General features: G+C 52.3%; 17 non-coding genes across 17 annotated transcripts; 5 read left to right on the top strand and 12 right to left on the bottom strand.

Annotated features, from left to right (window-relative positions):
* Positions 1-972: 972 nt before the first annotated feature.
* Positions 973-1,044, bottom strand: TRNAE-CUC (transfer RNA glutamic acid (anticodon CUC)). The gene has a single exon. It is a non-coding gene; the product is annotated as a tRNA-Glu (tRNA).
* Positions 1,045-1,662: 618 nt separating this feature from the next.
* On the bottom strand, positions 1,663-1,734 carry TRNAE-UUC (transfer RNA glutamic acid (anticodon UUC)). Its single transcript has one exon. It is a non-coding gene; the product is annotated as a tRNA-Glu (tRNA).
* Positions 1,735-1,977: 243 nt separating this feature from the next.
* TRNAL-UAA (transfer RNA leucine (anticodon UAA)) lies at positions 1,978-2,060 on the top strand. The gene has a single exon. It is a non-coding gene; the product is annotated as a tRNA-Leu (tRNA).
* Positions 2,061-3,154: 1,094 nt separating this feature from the next.
* On the bottom strand, positions 3,155-3,226 carry TRNAE-CUC (transfer RNA glutamic acid (anticodon CUC)). Its single transcript has one exon. It is a non-coding gene; the product is annotated as a tRNA-Glu (tRNA).
* A 618-nt stretch (positions 3,227-3,844) lies between these two features.
* On the bottom strand, positions 3,845-3,916 carry TRNAE-UUC (transfer RNA glutamic acid (anticodon UUC)). Its single transcript has one exon. It is a non-coding gene; the product is annotated as a tRNA-Glu (tRNA).
* Positions 3,917-4,159: 243 nt separating this feature from the next.
* TRNAL-UAA (transfer RNA leucine (anticodon UAA)) lies at positions 4,160-4,242 on the top strand. The gene has a single exon. It is a non-coding gene; the product is annotated as a tRNA-Leu (tRNA).
* A 1,094-nt stretch (positions 4,243-5,336) lies between these two features.
* TRNAE-CUC (transfer RNA glutamic acid (anticodon CUC)) lies at positions 5,337-5,408 on the bottom strand. Its single transcript has one exon. It is a non-coding gene; the product is annotated as a tRNA-Glu (tRNA).
* Positions 5,409-6,026: 618 nt separating this feature from the next.
* On the bottom strand, positions 6,027-6,098 carry TRNAE-UUC (transfer RNA glutamic acid (anticodon UUC)). Its single transcript has one exon. It is a non-coding gene; the product is annotated as a tRNA-Glu (tRNA).
* Positions 6,099-6,341: 243 nt separating this feature from the next.
* Positions 6,342-6,424, top strand: TRNAL-UAA (transfer RNA leucine (anticodon UAA)). The gene has a single exon. It is a non-coding gene; the product is annotated as a tRNA-Leu (tRNA).
* Positions 6,425-7,518: 1,094 nt separating this feature from the next.
* Positions 7,519-7,590, bottom strand: TRNAE-CUC (transfer RNA glutamic acid (anticodon CUC)). The gene has a single exon. It is a non-coding gene; the product is annotated as a tRNA-Glu (tRNA).
* Positions 7,591-8,208: 618 nt separating this feature from the next.
* TRNAE-UUC (transfer RNA glutamic acid (anticodon UUC)) lies at positions 8,209-8,280 on the bottom strand. Its single transcript has one exon. It is a non-coding gene; the product is annotated as a tRNA-Glu (tRNA).
* A 243-nt stretch (positions 8,281-8,523) lies between these two features.
* Positions 8,524-8,606, top strand: TRNAL-UAA (transfer RNA leucine (anticodon UAA)). The gene has a single exon. It is a non-coding gene; the product is annotated as a tRNA-Leu (tRNA).
* A 1,094-nt stretch (positions 8,607-9,700) lies between these two features.
* Positions 9,701-9,772, bottom strand: TRNAE-CUC (transfer RNA glutamic acid (anticodon CUC)). The gene has a single exon. It is a non-coding gene; the product is annotated as a tRNA-Glu (tRNA).
* A 618-nt stretch (positions 9,773-10,390) lies between these two features.
* TRNAE-UUC (transfer RNA glutamic acid (anticodon UUC)) lies at positions 10,391-10,462 on the bottom strand. Its single transcript has one exon. It is a non-coding gene; the product is annotated as a tRNA-Glu (tRNA).
* A 243-nt stretch (positions 10,463-10,705) lies between these two features.
* Positions 10,706-10,788, top strand: TRNAL-UAA (transfer RNA leucine (anticodon UAA)). Its single transcript has one exon. It is a non-coding gene; the product is annotated as a tRNA-Leu (tRNA).
* Positions 10,789-11,882: 1,094 nt separating this feature from the next.
* On the bottom strand, positions 11,883-11,954 carry TRNAE-CUC (transfer RNA glutamic acid (anticodon CUC)). The gene has a single exon. It is a non-coding gene; the product is annotated as a tRNA-Glu (tRNA).
* A 618-nt stretch (positions 11,955-12,572) lies between these two features.
* TRNAE-UUC (transfer RNA glutamic acid (anticodon UUC)) lies at positions 12,573-12,644 on the bottom strand. Its single transcript has one exon. It is a non-coding gene; the product is annotated as a tRNA-Glu (tRNA).
* Positions 12,645-12,754: the final 110 nt, after the last annotated feature.

Below are 12,754 nucleotides of genomic sequence, written 5' to 3'. Positions count from 1 at the left end.
CTGCTTCTCTTCTACCAGCATGGATGCTTCCCAGAGCAATGAAGTGCCATCTACACAGAGCCCCTGCCTAGAGAAATACACCTCCTATGTCTTTTTCCACTATAGGGAGCAGGAGAAACTGATTGCTTCCTGGGCAACATGGGTCTGCCACTAGAATTTGCAGATTTCTCCCCTTTTTTTGATTTACGCCTACAGGCTCTCCCTTCCCAGTGGAGCAGGATCTGCTGATGCAGGCCCGGCTGGCTCAAACGTGCAAAGGGTTCTCCACAGGCCTCTGGGAAAGAAATTGAGCAGAGTTTCCTGCCCCGCCTCCTCTCGCCTTCCGAACGGGCTTCCAAACGGGCAATGCCCTGACGGGTCCCCCACAACCTATCCTGCCCATGCCCACACCCCTGTATATGAGGGTGACCCATGTCCCTCACCCTCCATGCTCGAATGGAAGGCCTGTGTGTCCTGAGGGGAGCACCAGACAGGCATCTCTCAGGCCAGGCAGACACCTGCAGTACCTGTTAAGCTCCAAAGCCTGTACATTCCCAAGATGCAACAGGTCACTATGCAAATCAGGCAGCCCTTGCCACACCCTCCCCGCCTCTGGCCTCTGCCGCTTTCCGTACGTGCAGCTCAGCTTTTTCTTACCCAGAGGCAGACTTCCGTTTTAGCAAACAGGTGGGTTGCAGTGGGTCCAGGACGCCATTTGGAGACAAAGCCTGCGGCCCAGTCAAAGGAGGACTACCTGCCACAGGCCATGGGGTCAGAAGCCTACAAAAGGAAGCGCGCCTCGGAATACAGGATCTCACTTGCTCAAGAGCCTTGCCTCCCACCATGGGAAGCAGCTCTAAAGGAACCTTGCGAAAATCATATTTTGAGCGATACTGCGTCATGCTAGGCAAATTGTGAGTCAGAAAAGCAACTTCATTTTGAGAAGCCCTGACCTACGGGAAGGAAAAGCTTTCAAGGTCAGAAGAGGGACTTTTCCCTGACCGGGAATCGAACCCGGGCCGCGGCGGTGAGAGCGCCGAATCCTAACCACTAGACCACCAGGGAGCCCAGAGCCGTGCAGCAAAAGTTCATACACTGCTCTCCGAGTGACAAAGCTCATGGGGGCTGAAAACATATTTTATTCTACAGCAAATATGAATCGGAACTTAATCCTCATGATGCCACCAGACTGCCTGTCACTTCCAGGCACAGGCCATCCTCTCCCCCTTGCTACTGAACCGATGAATTCCTGCACAATCAGGATCCCCGGGAAAACCCAAGAGGGACACTTAGTGGCTGCTGATGGCGCACAGACAGCTGGTACACCTTCTCTCACCTATCTCGTTATTCAGCTTGCTGGAAGAATACATTGCGCTTAAGCGATTCAAGAGTGCAAAGGAGAAGAGTGCTCCAAAGTAGATGTATGCATCACAGCAGGGTTTTCCAGCAATTTACCTTTCTGTTGAGCTGGTACTGCACTTCACGCCAACATAGAGCACCTGACTGGGTGGGGGACTGCGTGCGCACAAAGGTGGCTTAGGTCAATGGGGGCAAAGCAACCTGGGGCACAGGAGAACAAGCCCCATTCCTCCGCTTTCATCTATTGGGAGGGGTGCCTTTTTAAAGACCTTCTTTTAAAAAAGATACACAGACAAATTAAGCAATCTATGCTTTAGAGGGATCTTCCCTGACCGGGAATCGAACCCGGGCCGCGGCGGTGAAAGCGCCGAATCCTAGCCACTAGACCACCAGGGAGTAGATGCTCTAGTGTGCCTGCCTTGCTCACCCCCTTATTGTGACTAAGCTAACTCCAATATAAAAATTAACGGTAAGGTCCGAGTGGGAGAAAGTTAGGTGTCACACAGTGTGTTTGTTATAAGCAATTACTTTTAACCTCCTGCAAAAGCCTTTTAACTCTGCAATCACCTCTTGCTGGACAGCTGGTGCTACAGTAGCAAGCATAAAAAGGGAGTTGAAGAAAGTAAATCCTTGGGTCTCACCAGGGTGGCCGAGTGGTTAAGGCGTTGGACTTAAGATCCAATGGACGTTTGTCCGCATGGGTTCGAGCCCCATTCCTGGTATGGGTTTTCAGCAGGTTTGTAGGAACGTGCAGATGCTTTTGAAAAGCATTTTCCTCCGCCCTCCTCGGCCTCCCACTGCCCCTCCCCAACGGTCCCCATTCAAGCCTCAGGTGTGGAGTCTGCTGCTACTCTTCTACCAGCATGGATGCTTCCCAGAGCAATGAAGTGCCATCTACACAGAGCCCCTGCCTAGAGAAATACACCTCCTATGTCTTTTTCCACTATAGGGAGCAGGAGAAACTGATTGCTTCCTGGGCAACATGGGTCTGCCACTAGAATTTGCAGATTTCTCCCCTTTTTTTGATTTACGCCTACAGGCTCTCCCTTCCCAGTGGAGCAGGATCTGCTGATGCAGGCCCGGCTGGCTCAAACGTGCAAAGGGTTCTCCACAGGCCTCTGGGAAAGAAATTGAGCAGAGTTTCCTGCCCCGCCTCCTCTCGCCTTCCGAACGGGCTTCCAAACGGGCAATGCCCTGACGGGTCCCCCACAACCTATCCTGCCCATGCCCACACCCCTGTATATGAGGGTGACCCATGTCCCTCACCCTCCATGCTCGAATGGAAGGCCTGTGTGTCCTGAGGGGAGCACCAGACAGGCATCTCTCAGGCCAGGCAGACACCTGCAGTACCTGTTAAGCTCCAAAGCCTGTACATTCCCAAGATGCAACAGGTCACTATGCAAATCAGGCAGCCCTTGCCACACCCTCCCCGCCTCTGGCCTCTGCCGCTTTCCGTACGTGCAGCTCAGCTTTTTCTTACCCAGAGGCAGACTTCCGTTTTAGCAAACAGGTGGGTTGCAGTGGGTCCAGGACGCCATTTGGAGACAAAGCCTGCGGCCCAGTCAAAGGAGGACTACCTGCCACAGGCCATGGGGTCAGAAGCCTACAAAAGGAAGCGCGCCTCGGAATACAGGATCTCACTTGCTCAAGAGCCTTGCCTCCCACCATGGGAAGCAGCTCTAAAGGAACCTTGCGAAAATCATATTTTGAGCGATACCGCGTCATGCTAGGCAAATTGTGAGTCAGAAAAGCAACTTCATTTTGAGAAGCCCTGACCTACGGGAAGGAAAAGCTTTCAAGGTCAGAAGAGGGACTTTTCCCTGACCGGGAATCGAACCCGGGCCGCGGCGGTGAGAGCGCCGAATCCTAACCACTAGACCACCAGGGAGCCCAGAGCCGTGCAGCAAAAGTTCATACACTGCTCTCCGAGTGACAAAGCTCATGGGGGCTGAAAACATATTTTATTCTACAGCAAATATGAATCGGAACTTAATCCTCATGATGCCACCAGACTGCCTGTCACTTCCAGGCACAGGCCATCCTCTCCCCCTTGCTACTGAACCGATGAATTCCTGCACAATCAGGATCCCCGGGAAAACCCAAGAGGGACACCTAGTGGCTGCTGATGGCGCACAGACAGCTGGTACACCTTCTCTCACCTATCTCGTTATTCAGCTTGCTGGAAGAATACATTGCGCTTAAGCCATTCAAGAGTGCAAAGGAGAAGAGTGCTCCAAAGTAGATGTATGCATCACAGCAGGGTTTTCCAGCAATTTACCTTTCTGTTGAGCTGGTACTGCACTTCACGCCAACATAGAGCACCTGACTGGGTGGGGGACTGCGTGCGCACAAAGGTGGCTTAGGTCAATGGGGGCAAAGCAACCTGGGGCACAGGAGAACAAGCCCCATTCCTCCGCTTTCATCTATTGGGAGGGGTGCCTTTTTAAAGACCTTCTTTTAAAAAAGATACACAGACAAATTAAGCAATCTATGCTTTAGAGGGATCTTCCCTGACCGGGAATCGAACCCGGGCCGCGGCGGTGAAAGCGCCGAATCCTAGCCACTAGACCACCAGGGAGTAGATGCTCTAGTGTGCCTGCCTTGCTCACCCCCTTATTGTGACTAAGCTAACTCCAATATAAAAATTAACGGTAAGGTCCGAGTGGGAGAAAGTTAGGTGTCACACAGTGTGTTTGTTATAAGCAATTACTTTTAACCTCCTGCAAAAGCCTTTTAACTCTGCAATCACCTCTTGCTGGACAGCTGGTGCTACAGTAGCAAGCATAAAAAGGGAGTTGAAGAAAGTAAATCCTTGGGTCTCACCAGGGTGGCCGAGTGGTTAAGGCGTTGGACTTAAGATCCAATGGACGTTTGTCCGCATGGGTTCGAGCCCCATTCCTGGTATGGGTTTTCAGCAGGTTTGTAGGAACGTGCAGATGCTTTTGAAAAGCATTTTCCTCCGCCCTCCTCGGCCTCCCACTGCCCCTCCCCAACGGTCCCCATTCAAGCCTCAGGTGTGGAGTCTGCTGCTACTCTTCTACCAGCATGGATGCTTCCCAGAGCAATGAAGTGCCATCTACACAGAGCCCCTGCCTAGAGAAATACACCTCCTATGTCTTTTTCCACTATAGGGAGCAGGAGAAACTGATTGCTTCCTGGGCAACATGGGTCTGCCACTAGAATTTGCAGATTTCTCCCCTTTTTTTGATTTACGCCTACAGGCTCTCCCTTCCCAGTGGAGCAGGATCTGCTGATGCAGGCCCGGCTGGCTCAAACGTGCAAAGGGTTCTCCACAGGCCTCTGGGAAAGAAATTGAGCAGAGTTTCCTGCCCCGCCTCCTCTCGCCTTCCGAACGGGCTTCCAAACGGGCAATGCCCTGACGGGTCCCCCACAACCTATCCTGCCCATGCCCACACCCCTGTATATGAGGGTGACCCATGTCCCTCACCCTCCATGCTCGAATGGAAGGCCTGTGTGTCCTGAGGGGAGCACCAGACAGGCATCTCTCAGGCCAGGCAGACACCTGCAGTACCTGTTAAGCTCCAAAGCCTGTACATTCCCAAGATGCAACAGGTCACTATGCAAATCAGGCAGCCCTTGCCACACCCTCCCCGCCTCTGGCCTCTGCCGCTTTCCGTACGTGCAGCTCAGCTTTTTCTTACCCAGAGGCAGACTTCCGTTTTAGCAAACAGGTGGGTTGCAGTGGGTCCAGGACGCCATTTGGAGACAAAGCCTGCGGCCCAGTCAAAGGAGGACTACCTGCCACAGGCCATGGGGTCAGAAGCCTACAAAAGGAAGCGCGCCTCGGAATACAGGATCTCACTTGCTCAAGAGCCTTGCCTCCCACCATGGGAAGCAGCTCTAAAGGAACCTTGCGAAAATCATATTTTGAGCGATACCGCGTCATGCTAGGCAAATTGTGAGTCAGAAAAGCAACTTCATTTTGAGAAGCCCTGACCTACGGGAAGGAAAAGCTTTCAAGGTCAGAAGAGGGACTTTTCCCTGACCGGGAATCGAACCCGGGCCGCGGCGGTGAGAGCGCCGAATCCTAACCACTAGACCACCAGGGAGCCCAGAGCCGTGCAGCAAAAGTTCATACACTGCTCTCCGAGTGACAAAGCTCATGGGGGCTGAAAACATATTTTATTCTACAGCAAATATGAATCGGAACTTAATCCTCATGATGCCACCAGACTGCCTGTCACTTCCAGGCACAGGCCATCCTCTCCCCCTTGCTACTGAACCGATGAATTCCTGCACAATCAGGATCCCCGGGAAAACCCAAGAGGGACACCTAGTGGCTGCTGATGGCGCACAGACAGCTGGTACACCTTCTCTCACCTATCTCGTTATTCAGCTTGCTGGAAGAATACATTGCGCTTAAGCCATTCAAGAGTGCAAAGGAGAAGAGTGCTCCAAAGTAGATGTATGCATCACAGCAGGGTTTTCCAGCAATTTACCTTTCTGTTGAGCTGGTACTGCACTTCACGCCAACATAGAGCACCTGACTGGGTGGGGGACTGCGTGCGCACAAAGGTGGCTTAGGTCAATGGGGGCAAAGCAACCTGGGGCACAGGAGAACAAGCCCAATTCCTCCGCTTTCATCTATTGGGAGGGGTGCCTTTTTAAAGACCTTCTTTTAAAAAAGATACACAGACAAATTAAGCAATCTATGCTTTAGAGGGATCTTCCCTGACCGGGAATCGAACCCGGGCCGCGGCGGTGAAAGCGCCGAATCCTAGCCACTAGACCACCAGGGAGTAGATGCTCTAGTGTAACTGTCTTGCTCACCCCCTTATTGTGACTAAGCTAACTCCAATATAAAAATTAACGGTAAGGTCCGAGTGGGAGAAAGTTAGGTGTCACACAGTGTGTTTGTTATAAGCAATTACTTTTAACCTCCTGCAAAAGCCTTTTAACTCTGCAATCACCTCTTGCGGGACAGCTGGTGCTACAGTAGCAAGCATAAAAAGGGAGTTGAAGAAAGTAAATCCTTGGGTCTCACCAGGGTGGCCGAGTGGTTAAGGCGTTGGACTTAAGATCCAATGGACGTTTGTCCGCATGGGTTCGAGCCCCATTCCTGGTATGGGTTTTCAGCAGGTTTGTAGGAACGTGCAGATGCTTTTGAAAAGCATTTTCCTCCGCCCTCCTCGGCCTCCCACTGCCCCTCCCCAACGGTCCCCATTCAAGCCTCAGGTGTGGAGTCTGCTGCTACTCTTCTACCAGCATGGATGCTTCCCAGAGCAATGAAGTGCCATCTACACAGAGCCCCTGCCTAGAGAAATACACCTCCTATGTCTTTTTCCACTATAGGGAGCAGGAGAAACTGATTGCTTCCTGGGCAACATGGGTCTGCCACTAGAATTTGCAGATTTCTCCCCTTTTTTTGATTTACGCCTACAGGCTCTCCCTTCCCAGTGGAGCAGGATCTGCTGATGCAGGCCCGGCTGGCTCAAACGTGCAAAGGGTTCTCCACAGGCCTCTGGGAAAGAAATTGAGCAGAGTTTCCTGCCCCGCCTCCTCTCGCCTTCCGAACGGGCTTCCAAACGGGCAATGCCCTGACGGGTCCCCCACAACCTATCCTGCCCATGCCCACACCCCTGTATATGAGGGTGACCCATGTCCCTCACCCTCCATGCTCGAATGGAAGGCCTGTGTGTCCTGAGGGGAGCACCAGACAGGCATCTCTCAGGCCAGGCAGACACCTGCAGTACCTGTTAAGCTCCAAAGCCTGTACATTCCCAAGATGCAACAGGTCACTATGCAAATCAGGCAGCCCTTGCCACACCCTCCCCGCCTCTGGCCTCTGCCGCTTTCCGTACGTGCAGCTCAGCTTTTTCTTACCCAGAGGCAGACTTCCGTTTTAGCAAACAGGTGGGTTGCAGTGGGTCCAGGACGCCATTTGGAGACAAAGCCTGCGGCCCAGTCAAAGGAGGACTACCTGCCACAGGCCATGGGGTCAGAAGCCTACAAAAGGAAGCGCGCCTCGGAATACAGGATCTCACTTGCTCAAGAGCCTTGCCTCCCACCATGGGAAGCAGCTCTAAAGGAACCTTGCGAAAATCATATTTTGAGCGATACTGCGTCATGCTAGGCAAATTGTGAGTCAGAAAAGCAACTTCATTTTGAGAAGCCCTGACCTACGGGAAGGAAAAGCTTTCAAGGTCAGAAGAGGGACTTTTCCCTGACCGGGAATCGAACCCGGGCCGCGGCGGTGAGAGCGCCGAATCCTAACCACTAGACCACCAGGGAGCCCAGAGCCGTGCAGCAAAAGTTCATACACTGCTCTCCGAGTGACAAAGCTCATGGGGGCTGAAAACATATTTTATTCTACAGCAAATATGAATCGGAACTTAATCCTCATGATGCCACCAGACTGCCTGTCACTTCCAGGCACAGGCCATCCTCTCCCCCTTGCTACTGAACCGATGAATTCCTGCACAATCAGGATCCCCGGGAAAACCCAAGAGGGACACTTAGTGGCTGCTGATGGCGCACAGACAGCTGGTACACCTTCTCTCACCTATCTCGTTATTCAGCTTGCTGGAAGAATACATTGCGCTTAAGCGATTCAAGAGTGCAAAGGAGAAGAGTGCTCCAAAGTAGATGTATGCATCACAGCAGGGTTTTCCAGCAATTTACCTTTCTGTTGAGCTGGTACTGCACTTCACGCCAACATAGAGCACCTGACTGGGTGGGGGACTGCGTGCGCACAAAGGTGGCTTAGGTCAATGGGGGCAAAGCAACCTGGGGCACAGGAGAACAAGCCCCATTCCTCCGCTTTCATCTATTGGGAGGGGTGCCTTTTTAAAGACCTTCTTTTAAAAAAGATACACAGACAAATTAAGCAATCTATGCTTTAGAGGGATCTTCCCTGACCGGGAATCGAACCCGGGCCGCGGCGGTGAAAGCGCCGAATCCTAGCCACTAGACCACCAGGGAGTAGATGCTCTAGTGTGCCTGCCTTGCTCACCCCCTTATTGTGACTAAGCTAACTCCAATATAAAAATTAACGGTAAGGTCCGAGTGGGAGAAAGTTAGGTGTCACACAGTGTGTTTGTTATAAGCAATTACTTTTAACCTCCTGCAAAAGCCTTTTAACTCTGCAATCACCTCTTGCTGGACAGCTGGTGCTACAGTAGCAAGCATAAAAAGGGAGTTGAAGAAAGTAAATCCTTGGGTCTCACCAGGGTGGCCGAGTGGTTAAGGCGTTGGACTTAAGATCCAATGGACGTTTGTCCGCATGGGTTCGAGCCCCATTCCTGGTATGGGTTTTCAGCAGGTTTGTAGGAACGTGCAGATGCTTTTGAAAAGCATTTTCCTCCGCCCTCCTCGGCCTCCCACTGCCCCTCCCCAACGGTCCCCATTCAAGCCTCAGGTGTGGAGTCTGCTGCTACTCTTCTACCAGCATGGATGCTTCCCAGAGCAATGAAGTGCCATCTACACAGAGCCCCTGCCTAGAGAAATACACCTCCTATGTCTTTTTCCACTATAGGGAGCAGGAGAAACTGATTGCTTCCTGGGCAACATGGGTCTGCCACTAGAATTTGCAGATTTCTCCCCTTTTTTTGATTTACGCCTACAGGCTCTCCCTTCCCAGTGGAGCAGGATCTGCTGATGCAGGCCCGGCTGGCTCAAACGTGCAAAGGGTTCTCCACAGGCCTCTGGGAAAGAAATTGAGCAGAGTTTCCTGCCCCGCCTCCTCTCGCCTTCCGAACGGGCTTCCAAACGGGCAATGCCCTGACGGGTCCCCCACAACCTATCCTGCCCATGCCCACACCCCTGTATATGAGGGTGACCCATGTCCCTCACCCTCCATGCTCGAATGGAAGGCCTGTGTGTCCTGAGGGGAGCACCAGACAGGCATCTCTCAGGCCAGGCAGACACCTGCAGTACCTGTTAAGCTCCAAAGCCTGTACATTCCCAAGATGCAACAGGTCACTATGCAAATCAGGCAGCCCTTGCCACACCCTCCCCGCCTCTGGCCTCTGCCGCTTTCCGTACGTGCAGCTCAGCTTTTTCTTACCCAGAGGCAGACTTCCGTTTTAGCAAACAGGTGGGTTGCAGTGGGTCCAGGACGCCATTTGGAGACAAAGCCTGCGGCCCAGTCAAAGGAGGACTACCTGCCACAGGCCATGGGGTCAGAAGCCTACAAAAGGAAGCGCGCCTCGGAATACAGGATCTCACTTGCTCAAGAGCCTTGCCTCCCACCATGGGAAGCAGCTCTAAAGGAACCTTGCGAAAATCATATTTTGAGCGATACCGCGTCATGCTAGGCAAATTGTGAGTCAGAAAAGCAACTTCATTTTGAGAAGCCCTGACCTACGGGAAGGAAAAGCTTTCAAGGTCAGAAGAGGGACTTTTCCCTGACCGGGAATCGAACCCGGGCCGCGGCGGTGAGAGCGCCGAATCCTAACCACTAGACCACCAGGGAGCCCAGAGCCGTGCAGCAAAAGTTCATACACTGCTCTCCGAGTGACAAAGCTCATGGGGGCTGAAAACATATTTTATTCTACAGCAAATATGAATCGGAACTTAATCCTCATGATGCCACCAGACTGCCTGTCACTTCCAGGCACAGGCCATCCTCTCCCCCTTGCTACTGAACCGATGAATTCCTGCACAATCAGGATCCCCGGGAAAACCCAAGAGGGACACCTAGTGGCTGCTGATGGCGCACAGACAGCTGGTACACCTTCTCTCACCTATCTCGTTATTCAGCTTGCTGGAAGAATACATTGCGCTTAAGCCATTCAAGAGTGCAAAGGAGAAGAGTGCTCCAAAGTAGATGTATGCATCACAGCAGGGTTTTCCAGCAATTTACCTTTCTGTTGAGCTGGTACTGCACTTCACGCCAACATAGAGCACCTGACTGGGTGGGGGACTGCGTGCGCACAAAGGTGGCTTAGGTCAATGGGGGCAAAGCAACCTGGGGCACAGGAGAACAAGCCCCATTCCTCCGCTTTCATCTATTGGGAGGGGTGCCTTTTTAAAGACCTTCTTTTAAAAAAGATACACAGACAAATTAAGCAATCTATGCTTTAGAGGGATCTTCCCTGACCGGGAATCGAACCCGGGCCGCGGCGGTGAAAGCGCCGAATCCTAGCCACTAGACCACCAGGGAGTAGATGCTCTAGTGTGCCTGCCTTGCTCACCCCCTTATTGTGACTAAGCTAACTCCAATATAAAAATTAACGGTAAGGTCCGAGTGGGAGAAAGTTAGGTGTCACACAGTGTGTTTGTTATAAGCAATTACTTTTAACCTCCTGCAAAAGCCTTTTAACTCTGCAATCACCTCTTGCTGGACAGCTGGTGCTACAGTAGCAAGCATAAAAAGGGAGTTGAAGAAAGTAAATCCTTGGGTCTCACCAGGGTGGCCGAGTGGTTAAGGCGTTGGACTTAAGATCCAATGGACGTTTGTCCGCATGGGTTCGAGCCCCATTCCTGGTATGGGTTTTCAGCAGGTTTGTAGGAACGTGCAGATGCTTTTGAAAAGCATTTTCCTCCGCCCTCCTCGGCCTCCCACTGCCCCTCCCCAACGGTCCCCATTCAAGCCTCAGGTGTGGAGTCTGCTGCTACTCTTCTACCAGCATGGATGCTTCCCAGAGCAATGAAGTGCCATCTACACAGAGCCCCTGCCTAGAGAAATACACCTCCTATGTCTTTTTCCACTATAGGGAGCAGGAGAAACTGATTGCTTCCTGGGCAACATGGGTCTGCCACTAGAATTTGCAGATTTCTCCCCTTTTTTTGATTTACGCCTACAGGCTCTCCCTTCCCAGTGGAGCAGGATCTGCTGATGCAGGCCCGGCTGGCTCAAACGTGCAAAGGGTTCTCCACAGGCCTCTGGGAAAGAAATTGAGCAGAGTTTCCTGCCCCGCCTCCTCTCGCCTTCCGAACGGGCTTCCAAACGGGCAATGCCCTGACGGGTCCCCCACAACCTATCCTGCCCATGCCCACACCCCTGTATATGAGGGTGACCCATGTCCCTCACCCTCCATGCTCGAATGGAAGGCCTGTGTGTCCTGAGGGGAGCACCAGACAGGCATCTCTCAGGCCAGGCAGACACCTGCAGTACCTGTTAAGCTCCAAAGCCTGTACATTCCCAAGATGCAACAGGTCACTATGCAAATCAGGCAGCCCTTGCCACACCCTCCCCGCCTCTGGCCTCTGCCGCTTTCCGTACGTGCAGCTCAGCTTTTTCTTACCCAGAGGCAGACTTCCGTTTTAGCAAACAGGTGGGTTGCAGTGGGTCCAGGACGCCATTTGGAGACAAAGCCTGCGGCCCAGTCAAAGGAGGACTACCTGCCACAGGCCATGGGGTCAGAAGCCTACAAAAGGAAGCGCGCCTCGGAATACAGGATCTCACTTGCTCAAGAGCCTTGCCTCCCACCATGGGAAGCAGCTCTAAAGGAACCTTGCGAAAATCATATTTTGAGCGATACCGCGTCATGCTAGGCAAATTGTGAGTCAGAAAAGCAACTTCATTTTGAGAAGCCCTGACCTACGGGAAGGAAAAGCTTTCAAGGTCAGAAGAGGGACTTTTCCCTGACCGGGAATCGAACCCGGGCCGCGGCGGTGAGAGCGCCGAATCCTAACCACTAGACCACCAGGGAGCCCAGAGCCGTGCAGCAAAAGTTCATACACTGCTCTCCGAGTGACAAAGCTCATGGGGGCTGAAAACATATTTTATTCTACAGCAAATATGAATCGGAACTTAATCCTCATGATGCCACCAGACTGCCTGTCACTTCCAGGCACAGGCCATCCTCTCCCCCTTGCTACTGAACCGATGAATTCCTGCACAATCAGGATCCCCGGGAAAACCCAAGAGGGACACCTAGTGGCTGCTGATGGCGCACAGACAGCTGGTACACCTTCTCTCACCTATCTCGTTATTCAGCTTGCTGGAAGAATACATTGCGCTTAAGCCATTCAAGAGTGCAAAGGAGAAGAGTGCTCCAAAGTAGATGTATGCATCACAGCAGGGTTTTCCAGCAATTTACCTTTCTGTTGAGCTGGTACTGCACTTCACGCCAACATAGAGCACCTGACTGGGTGGGGGACTGCGTGCGCACAAAGGTGGCTTAGGTCAATGGGGGCAAAGCAACCTGGGGCACAGGAGAACAAGCCCCATTCCTCCGCTTTCATCTATTGGGAGGGGTGCCTTTTTAAAGACCTTCTTTTAAAAAAGATACACAGACAAATTAAGCAATCTATGCTTTAGAGGGATCTTCCCTGACCGGGAATCGAACCCGGGCCGCGGCGGTGAAAGCGCCGAATCCTAGCCACTAGACCACCAGGGAGTAGATGCTCTAGTGTGCCTGCCTTGCTCACCCCCTTATTGTGACTAAGCTAACTCCAATATAAAAATTAACGGTAAGGTCCGAGTGGGAGAAAGTTAGGTGTCACACAG

Source organism: Lissotriton vulgaris, chromosome 4_1 (genome assembly GCF_964263255.1).
Source record: "Lissotriton vulgaris chromosome 4_1, aLisVul1.2, whole genome shotgun sequence".
In the NCBI taxonomy this organism is placed as follows: Eukaryota; Metazoa; Chordata; class Amphibia; order Caudata; family Salamandridae; genus Lissotriton; species Lissotriton vulgaris.
The sequence above is the reverse complement of the archived record's forward strand: the minus strand, read 5'-3'. Positions and strand labels throughout refer to the sequence as shown.